We start from the raw sequence: 15933 nt of genomic DNA on the forward strand, positions 1-15933 counted from the left end.
CATGTAAGAAAGTCCTTCCACCATGTATTTGAATGTGTTGAATAGATAACATGCCATCCGTAGTTTTGAGTGTTGTAGCGATCTACGCGCATTTGTTTGTAGTATTAGTAGTATGAGTGGCTTTGATCAGTGGTGAACCCAACTCATCTTGTTTGCATGTATCTGATAAAATTTGTTGAACTTGCAACAACCATGCCATGAGGAGTTCATCTGAACAAGTGTCATCGCCTAGACAGAAAGTTCAACGACCATACATTTGATATCGTCGTGCTCTATTTTTGCAGAGGCCAGTTAGGAACACCATTACTTCTACATATCCGATCACACACGCCTTCCCCGATGTAATACGGTTATGATTCTTGAGGTAGTGCGATGGCACCCGAGGCGACGCACAGCGGTTTTGTGGAAAAAATAAATCTTTATCTCGCCTTAGAGCCCTATTGTCCCTGTGTATACATAAATCCCAGCCTCGCTCCAATTATTTCATTCCACCTTGCATTACGCAAAAAGCCTTGCCTCACCTTGCAAACTCCCCACCTCTACCTCCCTATCGGTTGCCATGAAGGCCATCCCCATGAATCACTACAGAGGCTTTCGATTTGATCTCTCATCGGATAATAAAAATTGTAGCCAAGCTAGCTGTTGCATGCCTCTCCAAAACCAACCAAGAGAAATTACTTACGAAAGCAAGTCCTCTTCACTCTTCAGTCTGCCCCTTGACTATTGTGACTGTGTTTTTGGAGTGAAATAACTACAGAGGCTTTCCTCCTGCATTCAATTCACTATTGGCAACCACGCAAGGGTTGCTTTGTGCCTCGGTTTGGTAAACTAGACATGTATCAATATACATACTTGGCATGCTGGTAGAACTGAGTAATGATCTCACCATAGTGGTTGATGCATGCTATGTGAAAGGAATGCTTCATGTCAATGGCTTATGCAGTGTATATGAACCTATAATAAGTACTAGTTGCAGTTGAATGGAATAGTCATGTAAACAACAGACAGTCTACATACTGTAGTACTAACCCCAGCGGACAAAGCCTATGTGTCAATTGAAGCACAAGTTTATAACAACTAAACATACCAAACATGTTCAGAATACAAAGCCATAAATCCAAAGCAAAGTGTAGTTTTAGAATACATGTTTTCCCAAAGACGTGATCTCTACCGCCACAGTTACTATCGTCACTACAATACTGGATTCTAGTATCATCTTTGTAGCACCCTAGGTGTTAAGCATGCATTTAGCCTTGGCATTGCATGAGCACAAGCATCATTGATTATTCATGAGCATGAGCATCTCAAATATTATCTTTATGTTTGCTTATATTGCATGTGTTGTCACTAAAATGCTTTACATATGCTAGGGTTTACATGTAACCAATGTATAAAATGTTTGTGGGACCTTAGGAGTACCTTAAACTTGTTTAGAATGTCATATAGAACAACTTTGGTATTCATGACTTGGACCAATTTGGCCTCTAAGTCATGGTTATAGTGTAACTTACCATTTTCATGTTATATGTTTGACCTAAGTTGAACTATAGCATAGAATGTTTGCATGGCAGTGCACCCTTAAGTAAAGTTGTAGAACTTGATTAGAGCAACAACTTTTATTTTTCTATTGAGGTCTAATTCAGTGCCTAACATGGTCAAATAGGGCTCACAAGAATCAACATAACACTGTTTTTCAACTTAGAAATTTCGCTAAGTGTTAAAACTGGTTTATAGTTTCATGTGCCTTACTTTGAAGCTTTACAATTTGAAAACCACCTTGAATTAGACCAAGCTCATTTAAGCAAAGTTGGAGCTTACATGTAGCTCTACAACTTTTATTAATCGAGTTTTTGCTAACTCACCACGGTTTAGGAGTTATGAGGGGGGTAAATATACACTGTCAGTCACCTGCATCAGCTCTCTTTAGTGTTTCAGTTCGCCATGGGTGGCTGACAGAGCATAGAGCATGGCCACCATGTGGCCACCGCTGGCCGGCGTTGGGCCCCCATCGTGGTAGGGTGGCATGTGATAACCGCGACACCACGCTACTCATTTCACTCTCTCAATTGCACTCTCTCCCTCTCTACTACTCCCTCTCGCGCGGGCAACGGAAGCACAAAGCTCGCCGTGCCACCGCACTGCTCCGCCACCACGTAGCACCATCGTTGCTGCACCACTATCTGATTCCGCTTGCTAGCAACTCCACCGTAGTCACCTCTTCCACGCTGACCCACTAGCCCAGCTTGCCAACCCTTGGTAAGGGCAAATTTCGCATCGCCATCACCTTCAGCTCACCGCAGCACCACCGCACGCTTGGCTCACCATGGCCGTGCCTATCTACCACACCCCCCTACTTTTCTCTTCCCTAGTCCAGCAATGCACTAAGTCATAGAAGCTTAGGTCAAGTCTAGGTTAGATGCTACTGAGCACGCGCATGGGAACACGCCGTCGCTCCCGCCGCGGCCGCCATGACTAGCAAGCTCACCGCTGCCAAGCTAGCCTCTCTGGTGTGCCTTAGGTAGAGTAGACCTAACCCTAGCTAATGGCATGATGGAGACCTCTCTCTCACCGCTATCTTGCTAGAACGCCGCGTGCGCCACCATGCTCTGTGCGCCGCTGTAGCGGCAAGCACGTAGGCAAAGCTCAGCGTCGCATTGCCGGATCCCTAACCACCCTAACTAGCTCCGTTTAAGCACCACATAGCTGTAGAGCTCGTCACTGGAGCAGATGGTGGCTGGAGACCTCTAGCGTACCGCTGCGCACCCTCCACCATACGGCATTGCCGCCGGCAAGCATGCTCCGGTGGATTTTCGACCAAACCGAGGGTACCTCTAGGCACGGAAGGTTACGGGGAGTGCAGCGGTGGTGACCTTGTCGCCGGTGGCTTCGCCGTCGAAGAGCAGTGGCCAATCAAACGCTGCCTCTGCCTCTGTTCGACTGACAAGTGGGTCCGTTGACCTCTGGGTCCCACGCATCAGCGGTTGTACTTTAGGGTTTTATTTTATTCTTTTCCAAAATTTTGTGCTAACTTTGGAAAATCATATCTGGAGCTATAGGTGTCCAAATTGAGTGAACCAAATTTTGTTGGATTCCTCATGAAGTGTAGTATTGTATAAAAATATGAAATTCACTATTTCTGGTATTTTTCAAGGTGAATAAAATGTAGCTAGATAAGTGCTTTTTGAATGTTGTCAAATTTGTAAAATGCAAAACTAGAGCTAGGAAATCGATAAAATTGTGATCCCAATTTTGCTAGTGTTGTGTTGACATGATCTAGCTAGGAAAAATACTAAACTTGCAGTAAACTTAATTGGGGTAGGGTCTTTCTATTTATCTATTAATAACTGGTGTTTTCTTAGGAAATTCATAGGGATAAAAAAAGTAGCATATTGCCATGCAAAATTTTTGTATAGTATTATGGCACTGGATGAAGCTAAAAAATATAAAATATGTTGCTTGACACTTTTCTATAGGGTTAACTATTTTCACTAAAATAAACCTTGCTAACTTGTCATTTTTGTAGAGGATGTTATATATGCTCAAATGGTATGAAATTTGTACAGTAGCCTATTGCGAGCACTTAGAAGCTACTGTAATTTTCTAAGAATTTACTGTGCACATTTGATATATGTTTGTTATTTCACCTAATTATCTAATTAAATTAATAAAGGCATTGAAATAGATAAATTGGGCTTGACCATTATGTTTTCTTGAGTGTAGTTGATATTCCTGAACTGTTGGTATATTTGGTGATGTCCAATTTTGAATGCTTATATGCAGTGAAAATATTATTGCTCAATAATTCAATTTAGAGGCATTTTTGGACAGATTCTGTTGTTGGGTATTTTGCATAGTCAAAATGAAGTTTACTATAAAAATGGTTAATAACAAAGTTGTAGGGAACTTATTCATCTATCTTGTGTCAAAATTTCAGGGCAGTAGGCCAAATGGTTTAGGAGTTATAGCTGTTTAAAGTTGGTCTCCCAAAATGCTTGTTCTCTGGAATTTCTAGATAGAGCTAAAAAGATTGCCTATTTTGGTTAGGATAGATTTTGAATTAGCTTTTGGTAATTAAATAAGAGTTGTAGACAATTTTATAAGATTTCTAGAAAGTCCAAGATCAGAGTATTTGGATACATAGAACTACAGTTATGATTTAAACTTTTAACTGCTATGTGTAGCTCAGAAATTGTCTTGTGAAGAATATTGGAAGTGGATAGAGAAGAGTTATGCACCTACTCAGTAAACAAGGAGTTAGCATGGTTATCATTGTGTAACTTAATATCATTATCACAGCATGTATATTCCCATGTCACATCATCCATGATCCTTCTTATCCATTCATGGAACTTACTTATGCATGTGCATACAATAGGTGTAGCCAAGGAGATCACGTTGGTGGAACTCGATGCCGATCCACAAGAAGAGAACCATGAGGTGCAGCACTAGGAGATTCCAGGAGAAGGAGAGCCTAAAGCTGATCATCTTCCCAAGTGTCCAGATCACCAACCTACCATGTTCGTGAAAGGCGAGCCCCGAAGCATTATAAGTCTCTCTATTTTATTAATGTCACCTAAGTTACTCGTATTGTTGCATTACGTGATAGGAGTTGATTGGGAACACTTGCTACATATTACCTTTCCTTGTCCAGAAATATCTACCCTGAATCCTATTTAAGTCTAGGAACGCTCCTTATGCTTAGCTATGCTTAAACCGGTAGAAGTCAGGTGATTTTCTATCACCTACGAGCCATAGGCGATAACTTGATCACGGTTGGCTATATTGTGCTATCATGGAACATAACATGGTGATGTTGAACAATTGGAGACCGGGCAGAGTCTTATGTTGTGGTAATCATAGTGATTCCATCTGTGTCATTTAAGGACCGGTCGTTGGAGGTCACCTTTGTCATGTTGAATGCATGCCTCTCACATAGTTGGCCGGATAAGTCATTCCGATCAGAAAGTTGAGTAGCTCAACTTAGGGTAGGGACACGAGCAGTTAAAGTGTGCACCCTAGAGGCAGTAAGGATGTACGGAGAGCTAATGGCGTGAGTCCAATGGTGGGTTTGAGTCCCGAGCTTGTAACACCTCGGGTGTTTAAATATTAAAATCTGACATGTCATCATATGCATTGCAAAGCATTTGGCATTTGGTGAAAACTTTGAGATGCATACACTAATACAAGTTTATATTTATGAGGTATGTGTTACAATGTATTGTTTGACTCTAGTTCAATGTTTGTTTGGATTTTGAATTTTTCGAGAAAACCCCGCTTTTCAACATTTAAATCCTACCCTGAAAAATCCATTTCAAAATCTAAGCATATTTTGGGGTTGGGCCCAAAAGCAAAAGTGTAGAGTTTGGCAAGTTATACAAAGTTTATTTTTGGAGTTTTTCAAGTTGTTTAGAAAAATTTTGAGTAATTCAAAAAGGCGTAATTCGTTAAATTTCCCTATTTGAATTCAAAAGTTCATTTCAAAATCTAGACCGAATTAGGAAATGGTTATAAAAGCAAAGTTGTAGAACTTTTGATTTTGAACAACTTTTATTTTTAGAGATTTTTGAGTTGTTATGAAAATTTGGGAGTAATTTGTGAATTTTGGCGAATGGCAAACTTATAATTTCGATGAACAGTGTTCACCGCTTGCGCTACACCGCCGGCGAGCTTCGGCTTGCTTCCAGTCGCACGCGTGGCCATCTGGGCATCGCATTGGCACGCTGAAGGCTTTGTCGTGGCTTCCTTGCGCTTCCTTGGCTGCCCTATAAAGCTCTAGAGCCGCCGCCGTTCTTCTTTCTTCGTTCTCTGTTTTTCCCGTCACCGCTGCTCCATCTCTGGCGAGCCCGTGCCGTCGTTGTCGTGCTCCACCGTCGCTGATAAGCTAGTCCCAGCTCCACCTGAACCCAGTGTTTTCCTAAACGCTAAACGGTAAACAGTCGGTCACCTACCGTTTAGCCATTATTCGGGCAAAATGTCCCATTAAACGGCTAAACGGCCAATTAAACGGGGTAAACGGGTGATCAAACGGAAACGGCGGACCACCGTGTAGCGTTTACACGGTGTTTAAACGGGCTAAACGACCATTTAGGCGAACAGTGCCTGAACCTTGCGCGTCCATCTGACCCACCAATTTGGCTTGTCTTCACCGGGAACTCGAGTTTCATCGCCTTCTTCCTCGCGGTCGGTAACCTCACCGTCGCATGTGCATCTCCATGGCCAGAGCCCGTCGGTGAGCCATTGCCCTTGATTGGTGTACCTTTAGCTTCGTCTCGATACCGTAGTGCTCATTTCACTGTTGATTGGCCGTTTTATCCACTGCAGTCGCCGGCACACCGTCACCGACGATCCTTGCTCTACCGCCGTTGCTGTTCACGTCGACCCGCGTCTACGCTGCTTCTCCAGCCTTGCTTTCTGCTCTGTAGTGTTCGTGGTGAGCTCCTAATGCTTCCTGTGCCCTTTGATTAACTGCTACTGTACTCCTGTCGCTGGCGTAACGTCGCCGAGCCACCACGTCTGCCATGGCCGACGCCAAGCTCGTAACTCGTAGTAATTCGTCTAGCTAGTGCCTTCAGTCGATGCACCGGGATGATGTGGTCATTTTGATACGTTGGCCGTCGCCGTTGATCTCACCGTCGGCGAGAAATCACTGGTCAGCGCCGTCGTCGTCGTAGTCAACACGCGGGAGGTAAGTGATGACATGTGGGGTCCGATGTCAGTGACTCAGCGTTCAAATGGTTTCTATTTTTAGATTTGAATGAATAGTGTCTGTTTTTGTTATTTTTGTGTAGATTTATTTAGAGCTCCAAAAATTATGAAAATTTTTGAGTGACTTCTCTGTGAGGTATAGTATTTAAGAAAAATATGAAATAATGTTTTTCAGTAATTTTTAAATGTGATAAAAATTGCTCAGTTAATTCATAAATGGATTTCTAGAATTTTCTAGGCTTATTTATTTATCCAAAAATTATGAAATTTGTTTTGCCACTTAGTTAACATGTAATGAACATGTACTAAAATTTTGAGCTCAATTGGAATAAGTTGATTTATTTCATAATTTTGAATTAAATAATTAATTCATAAAAGTGAATAGTAACCTTTAATGATTTAGGTTTTTGTTTGGAATTTTGGATTGAGTGATGACCTTGGGTCATTTGTTGTTAATGATCCTTGGCAGTTGATGTATGTGTTACGAAAAAGATTTAGTTTGTTTGACTTGCAACTGTACCGCGAAGGAAAGTTGTATTCAAATTATTAATTTTGCATCCATCATCGAGCATCATATTTCGTATTCCGCATCATGTTAAACATGGCATTGTTATTACGTGTAGTGAATGAAGGTGAACACATGGTAGTTAATCAAGTTATTGATGAGGTTAATCCGTCTGTTGAGGTCGGATCGAATCCTTGTGTAACGTCGCAGGAACTGGACTTTTCCGTCAACGAAGGCAAGCCCCGGATGCATACAACCCTACCTTGTGTTTTACAAATTAATTTCACTTTTGCTTTCCGTTACTGCATTAAGTGATTAGGAGTTAAGTAAGAGCCTAATTGGTGCATTACCACCCTTGTTATTCCATATTTACCATATTACCAGTTTTAAACTCGTATATGCCTAGTTCTGCTTAGCTATACGTAGAACGATGAAAGTCGGGTGACCCCCTGCCACCTGCTAGTTTTAAATGGAACATTGGTTAATTATGTTAGCATGTGATATGGGAATGTGGAGTAATAAATCTAGACCGGGCGGACTCGGTGTGTGTGAGCCTTAGGACATGGAGGTCTTGTGAGCGGGGTCTTTCCGCCTATGTCGATTAAGGCACGTCCGTTGTTGAATTGCATGAGGTGAGAATTTGTAGTACTAACCACATACTCCGGTAAGCCTGAACTTAGCAATTCTATTACGAGAATGGCTACTCGCGCACTGGGAGTGGAGAGATGGCGGGAATAGCGTGTACCCACATGGCCATAGGCTAGAATGGTGGAGTACTGTGTTCTCGGGTGGCGCGGACCCGTTCTTGTCTTAGGGGATCCGAGGATAGGTTGGTATATGTAGGTCAGGGACCTGCATATGTCGTGTGGTCTGGAATTCCCAGCTGGGTTTAATCGGTTCGAATCGTCATTGCTCCTCGGTTAAGGAGACTCAACTCACTGTTCATCATCGTAGAATTAATAACCGGAACTTGAATAAGGCTTGTAAAGGTGTTGGATATGAAGTTTCATGATCTCAGTGTGGATCGTGTCAGCTTTGTATATAATTCTTGAGAAGTTTTCTATATAAAGAATATTGTTAAAAGAGCTTTTACGCAAAAGAACTTTGATCGTTGTTAAAGCTATACCTTGAATCCCTGAGCCTGCATTCCTGAGTTCATCAGTTAATATTTCGGATAAGTCTTGTTGAGTACTTTTGTACTCAGGGTTCGTTGACCCCTTGTTGCAGGTGAGCCTCATGAGCAGATCTGTTTTGGATCGTGCTGCATGACTATCGTTCGTTCTGACGACGAGAAGTAAATGTGTGATCCTTGGGCAGGATGTTTATTTGGTGTGCTATGTGTATATTAATTATGCCACTCCACTACTACTATGGTTTGTAATAATTATCGAACTTAGTTTGTAAGGTTTGAAACAACTGGTTTGTGAACTATGTTATCGTAAGACTTTCGTTGTTTTTACTCTGGTTTTGATATTTGAATAAATGTTGTAATATTGCAATGACTCTGTAACGTGATCCTGCTCAGAAATCGTGGATGATTCGGGGTTCCCCGAGGACACCCGACAGTCTTTTTAAGTTATTGGAAACATATGCATAAATGTCAAAGGTCGTCGGACAGTGACAGGTGCATGTGGGCCCTATAACTTAGGAGGTTCTGCCACAGAATGGTATCGGAGCGATCGTTACAAGGTTTTTGTTGTATTGTTTACAAAAACTTCAAAATGATTTGGATGACTAAATTTAACTTGTTAATTTGGTCCAAATTGCTTCTGACTTATCTTATTTCTTTCTCACCATTCCCTATTGGATTAAAAAGGTTTTGTGTGGTGGAGTAGTAATCATACTATGCCCTATATAAAAATAAATGTTGTTTATGTGCATTATAAACTTTGCTGTTTTTGTTCGTAAGAACGATTCATGCATCAGGAATAATTCACTCGTTACTTCCTTCACCTCTTAGTCTGGAATTAAGTAGTGAGTCTGGTTGGAGGAATGTAATCCATCTTAGCTACTTTTTGGATTTTGATCAATGGTCTTACTTGGATTAAATTGGCTACCTACAGTATGGCTCATGCCAAGATGACGCCCCATAAGTCAACCGGACCCAAAGGAGTTCCTCGTCACCAACTTGCCCCTAGAAATGATGGTGCTAGCAGTAGCAGTTCTAGGCCTGATCCTAAGGTAGAGATACAAAGGATTTCTGCAGAGTTAGCACAAGCTACTAGAGATAGGGCTTTGGATGCTATACAGGTGGGAGAATTACAGGATCAATTGAGGCAGCTCACCACCGCGCATAGGAACTGTGAAAGTATGTTAGTTCGTACGGTGGAAGGAAGAAATGAAGCTTGGCACAGGGAAAATGTAGCTAGAGCTAGAACTCATGAGCTAGAATTCTATGTAGACGATTTAGAAGAACATAATACATATCTACATGAGGAAGTTCATAGGCTTAGCAATCTACTAAATCCGAATCATGAGCCTCAAGCGGATATCATGGACCCCGGTGTCATCCTTGCCGATGATGATGAATCGGGAGAGGAAGAAGAAGAAGATCCTGAAGAATTAGTAATGATTGATGAAAGTGATGATGAAGGCGGTAATAATTCCGGAATGGATACCGAGCCTGAAGTTTGAAGAAATTGAGGAAAAGAGTAGAGTTGTATAATAGTAGCTTTAGTTTAAGTTATGTAGTTCTATTTTCGTACTCGTGGGTTTGTTTCTACATTAGTAAACTCTATGTAATGTGTCTAGAGTAAGCTTTGGTACAATTCAATCAAGACATGTGAATAAAGTTTGGTTTGTTATGAGCAGATGCGTCGTACATGGGGTTCGTTTATTTCGGGAACTTCACAAGATGAGGACAGTATTCCAGATCCGCCACCAGTTCCAACCAATTTAGCTGATGCTATAACTGCACTTGTCAATGTGACGGCTAAAAATTCTCGTTTGCTTCATGAGATGGCTCAGAGTAATCAGAATCAGATGTACGGAAACCGTGGACGCCACCATAACCGACAGGAGGCTACGTATGTTGATTTTACAGACACAAGACCCTCGGTGTTCACCAAGGCAGATGAACCATTGGAGGCTGATGACTGGCTTTGAACCATGGAGCAGAAATTTGACCTTATCCCATGCACGGAGTATCAGAAACCTACGTTTGCCGCCCAACAACTTAGAGGAGCAGCAAGTGCTTGGTGGGCAAACTTAGTGGCTATGCAACCTGCTGGCATTCCAATAACTTGGGCTGAGTTTCGTACTGCTTTCAGAGCCCATTATATCCCTGAAGGAGTGATGGCTATGAAGCTAGATGAATTCCTTGCTTTGAAACAAGGAGATCAAACCATGATGCAGTATGTGGGAAGATTTAATCATCTGTCCCAATATGCATCCGAACATGTCAATACTGATGCCAAGAAGAAGAGGTGGTTTATGAGAGGCCAGAATACCAAGTTGTAGACTATGATGACCACTTGCACCAATGTTACTTACCATGAGGCAGTAAATATTGCAATTGCTTCAGAATCAAAGTATCGGCAGCATAAGGAGCTCAAAAAGAAAAAGAGTGTGCCATCTGGATCTTTTGGGGGAAATCCAAAGAGGCAGAGGGTGATTTATCATCCAGTACATTATAATCGTCCTCCTTATTGTCCGCCGCAGTTCCAAGCTGGGCAACAGTCAAATGTTCGTCTTGCTATAACCTATCCGAGTTCACAGTCAACCAATGCTCCTGGTGGCAATGCTCCAACATCCTAGGGTCACAACTATCCGTGCTACAATTGCGGAAGGACTGGTCATTTCTCTAGGAAATGTCCATATCCTAGGTAGGCTAATCAAAATTATTAGAAGGCCCCTGCTAATCAACAACAGGGTCAGGCACCAAACAAGAACCCCAATCAGAATGCTCAGAAGGGCAAAGATGAGAGGAAGACAGGACGGGTGTTCTATATTCAAGCTGGAGAAATTCTGGAAGGGGAGCCAGTGATGATGGGTTTGTTTCCTGTTGCCAATCACCCTACAGTTATACTTTTTGATTCTAGCGCATCGCATTCATTCATCAATAGAACATTTGTCGTGAAGCATGAAATTGCAATTGGGGCAACAAAGGAAAGTTTCTTTATACAGTCGCCCGGGGGACGTCTGTGTACTAAGGAAATGGTATACCAGGTACCCGTAAACCTGGGTGGGCATATTTTTCCCACTACCATGATTATCCTTAAGGATCAGGATATAGATGTAATTTTGGGAATGAATTGGATGTATCAGCATAAGGCTGTTATAGATGCTTTGAATAGGACCTTACGAGTGAATTTGCCTGATAGTAATTCTCAACTTCTTATCCAACTTCCAACCCTAAGAAGATCAGTGGGCAAGATTTGTGCAACTGTTGTCAAAGAGATTAGAGATATTCCGGTAGTGTGTGAATTTCTAGATGTGTTTCCTAAAGATTTACCCGGTCTACCACCTGATAGGGATGTACAGTTCAATATAGAGTTACAACCTGGAACAGCTCCAATTTCTCAGAGAGCTTATAGGATGCCACCTAAGGAATTGGCCGAGTTGAAAACTCAGTTACAAGAATTGATTGAGAAAGGGTTTATCCAACCTAGTTCTTCACCTTGGGGATGTCCGGCAATTTTTGTGAAAAAGAAAGATGAGACTTTGAGGTTATGTGTCGACTATCATCCATTGAATGAAGTGACCATCAAGAATAAGTATCCATTACCTCGGATAGATCTACTTTTTGATCAATTGGCCAGAGCCAAAGTTTTCTCCAAGATAGATTTGAGATCAGGATATCACCAAATCAAGATAAAGCCTTAAGATATTCCCAAAACGGCGTTTACCACAAGATATGGATTATATGAATACTTGGTAATGTCTTTTGGTTTGACAAATGCTCTAGCTCATTTCATGTATCTAATGAACTCAGTATTCATGCCTAAGCTAGACAAGTTTGTAGTGGTGTTTATTGATGACATTTTAGTATATTCCAAGAATAAGAAAGAACATGCGGAACATCTCAGAATTGTTCTGACCCGTTTGAGAGAACATCGACTATATGCCAAGTTCAGCAAGTGTGATTTTTGGCTTAAGGAAGTGCAATTTCTTGGACATGTCTTGTCAGCCGAAGGAGTTGCAGTTGATCCAAGCAAAGTGAAGGATGTGCTTGATTGGAAACCACCAACCACAGTTCATCAAGTTCGGAGTTTTCTGGGTTTGGCGGGGTATTACCGTCGGTTTATTCTAGATTTCTCAAAAATATCAAAGTCCATAACTGAATTGTTGAAGAACCAAGTCAAGTTTGTCTGGTCATCAGATTGTGAGGAGGCTTTCCAGACTTTGAAGAGACTATTAACACTGCACCAGTGTTAGCCCAATCTGACATCGAGAAGCCATTTGATGTTTATTGTGATGCTTCAGGTATTGGTATTGGATGTGTGTTGATGCAAGAAGGCCGAGTCATTGCCTATGCATCTAGGCAACTTAAGCAACATGAAGAACATTATCCAACACATGACTTGGAATTAGCAGCTGTGGTTCATGCTCTGAAGATTTGGTGGCATTACCTGCTTGGTAATACGTGTCATATGTATACAGACCACAAGAGCTTAAAGTATATCTTTACTCAGTTAGAGTTGAACATGCGACAAAGAAGATGGTTAGAACTGATTAAGGATTATGATTTGGAAGTACATTATCACCCCAGTAAAGCAAATGTGGTTGCAGATGCCCTTAGTCGCAAAAGTTATTGCAATTGTCTGACAGTGAGAACAATGGGTTTGAATTTATGTCAAGAAATGGAAAAGTTGAATGTAGAAGTAATTCAACAAGGAAGTTTGACCAACATAATTGTTGAAGCCACTATTCGAGATCAAGTTATTGCTGCTTAGAAGGAAAACAAGGGTATAGCCCATATTAAGGAAAGAGTCAAGAATGGAAAAGCGGAATGCTTTAATATTGACAATGAAGATGTGTTGTGGTTCAAGGATCACCTGGTGGTACCAAAAGTTCCTGAGTTGCAGTAGTCAATTCTAGATGAGGCACATGCTACTAGGTTATCAATCCATCCGGGAAGTAACAAGATGTGCCATGACTTGAAGCAAAGATTCTGGTGGACTAAAATGAAAATAGAGATTGCTAGATACATAGCAAAGTGTGATACTTGTCAAAAGGTGAAAGCTATACATTTGAGGTCTACTGGTGAATTACAACCATTACCTATTCCATCTTGGAAGTGGGAGGACATAAGTATGGACTTTATTATTGGTCTACCCAAGACATCAAAGGGATTTGACTCAGTATGGGTTATTATAGATCGACTCACTAAGTCAGCACATTTTCTTCTAGTCAAGACAATATATCCTACGATCCAATATGCCAAGATGTATTTAGCAAGAATCATGAGTCTCCATGGAGTACCCAAGACTATTGTGTCAGATAGGGGTACACAGTTTGTCTCCAACTTTTGGAAACAATTGCATTCTTCATTGGGTACCAAACTTCTGTATAGTATAGCTTATCATCCGCAAACTGATGGATAGACTAAAAGAGTTAATCAAGTACTTGAAGATATGTTAAGGTGTTGTGTCCTTAACTATTCCAATAAGTGGGACGAATGCTTACCTTTGGCCGAGTTCTCATACAATAATAGTTATCAGGAAAGCATTAGAATGGCTCCATTTGAAGCACTCTATGGTCGTAGGTGCAGAACATCGTTGAGTTGGTCTGAGCCAGGAGAGAGAAGATTCTTTGGAGTTGACCTTGTGAAAGAAACAGAAGACAAGGTTAGGCAAATACAGAGTAATCTGAAGATAGCTCAGTCCCGCCAAAAGAGTTATGCGGATAGATGACGGAGACCATTGGTATTCAACAAAGGAGATTTTGTATATCTGAAAGTATCACCAATGAAGGGAGTTACCCGTTTTGGTGTTAAAGGAAAGTTGGCACCCCGATACATTGGACCATATCAAATTTTGGAGAGGTATGGAAAACTGGCATATCGCTTGAAATTACCTGAACATCTTGCAGCTGTGCATGATGTGTTCCATGTTTCTCAATTGAAGAAGTGTCTCCGAGTGCCTGAACAGAACGTTGAAGTTGAAGGAGTGGAACTAGAACCGGATTTAACTTATTCCGAATATCCTATCCGAGTGTTAGATCAGAAAGATCGTGTTACTCGAAGATGGACAATCAAGTTCTATAAGATACAATGGAATCAACATTCAGAAGAGGAAGCTACTTGGGAATCAGAAGATTACTTGTTAGAAAAGTTTCCAGAATTTCTAGCGTCGATATAGAATAGAATAATGTAAGTTGAGTTCGGTAGTACAAATTGTGTTTTGTAAAGGGACCTCAGCTGTTTTATGAACAGAGTTTGTATGTGTTCTCACGACACATTTCCTTTTCCATTACTTACCCTATGGCTTTGAATCTCGGGGCGAGATTTCTTTTAGGGGGAAGGATTGTAACACCTCGGGTGTTTAAATATTAAAATCTGACATGTCATCATATGCATTGCAAAGCATTTGGCATTTGGTGAAAACTTTGAGATGCATACACTAATACAAGTTTATATTTATGAGGTATGTGTTGCAATGTATTGTTTGACTCTAGTTCAATGTTTGTTTGGATTTTGAATTTTTCGAGAAAACCCCACTTTTCAACATTTAAATCCTACCCTGAAAAATCCATTTCAAAATCTAAGCATATTTTGGGGTTGGGCCCAAAAGCAAAAGTGTAGAGTTTGGCAAGTTATACAAAGTTTATTTTTGGAGTTTTTCAAGTTGTTTAGAAAAATTTTGAGTAATTCAAAAAGGCGTAATTCGTTAAATTTCCCTATTTGAATTCAAAAGTTCATTTCAAAATCTAGACCGAATTAGGAAATGGTTATAAAAGCAAAGTTGTAGAACTTTTGATTTTTAACAACTTTTATTTTTGGAGATTTTTGAGTTGTTATGAAAATTTGGGAGTAATTTGTGAATTTTGGCGAATGGCAAACTTGTAATTTCGATGAACAGTGTTCACCGCTTGCGCTACACCGCCGGCGAGCTTCGGCTTGCTTCCAGTCGCGTGCGTGGCCGTCTGGGCGTCGCGTTGGCGCGCTGAAGGCTTCGTCGTGGCTTCCTTGCGCTTCCTTGGCTGCCCTATAAAGCTCTGGAGCCGCCGCCGTTCTTCTTTCTTCGTTCTCTGTTTTTCCCATCGCCGCTGCTCCATCTCCACCGAGCCCGTGCCGTCGTTGTCGTGCTCCATCGTCGCTGATAAGCTAGTCCCAGCTCCACCTGAACCTTGCGCATCCATCTGACCCACCAATTTGGCTTGTCTTCACCGGGAACTCGAGTTTCATCGCCTTCTTCCTCGCGGTCGGTAACCTCACCGTCGCATGCGCATCTCCGTGGCCAGAGCCTGTCGGTGAGCCATTGCCCTTGATTGGTGTACCTTTAGCTTCGTCTCGATGCCGTAGTGCTCATTTCACTGTTGATTGGCCATTTTATCCACTGCAGTCGCTGGCACACCATCACCGACGATCCTTGCTCCGCCGTCGTTGCTGTTCGCGTCGACCCGCGTCTACGCTGCTTCTCCAGCCTTGCTTTCTGCTCTGTAGTGTTCGTGGTGAGCTCCTAATGCTTCCTGTGCCCTTTGATTAACTGCTACTGTACTCCTGTCGTCGGCGTAACGTCGCCGAGCCACCGCGTCCGCCATGGCCGATGCCAAGCTCGTAA

The sequence above is a fragment of the Miscanthus floridulus genome, chromosome 12 (assembly GCF_019320115.1).
Source record: "Miscanthus floridulus cultivar M001 chromosome 12, ASM1932011v1, whole genome shotgun sequence".
Lineage (NCBI taxonomy): Eukaryota > Viridiplantae > Streptophyta > Magnoliopsida > Poales > Poaceae > Miscanthus > Miscanthus floridulus.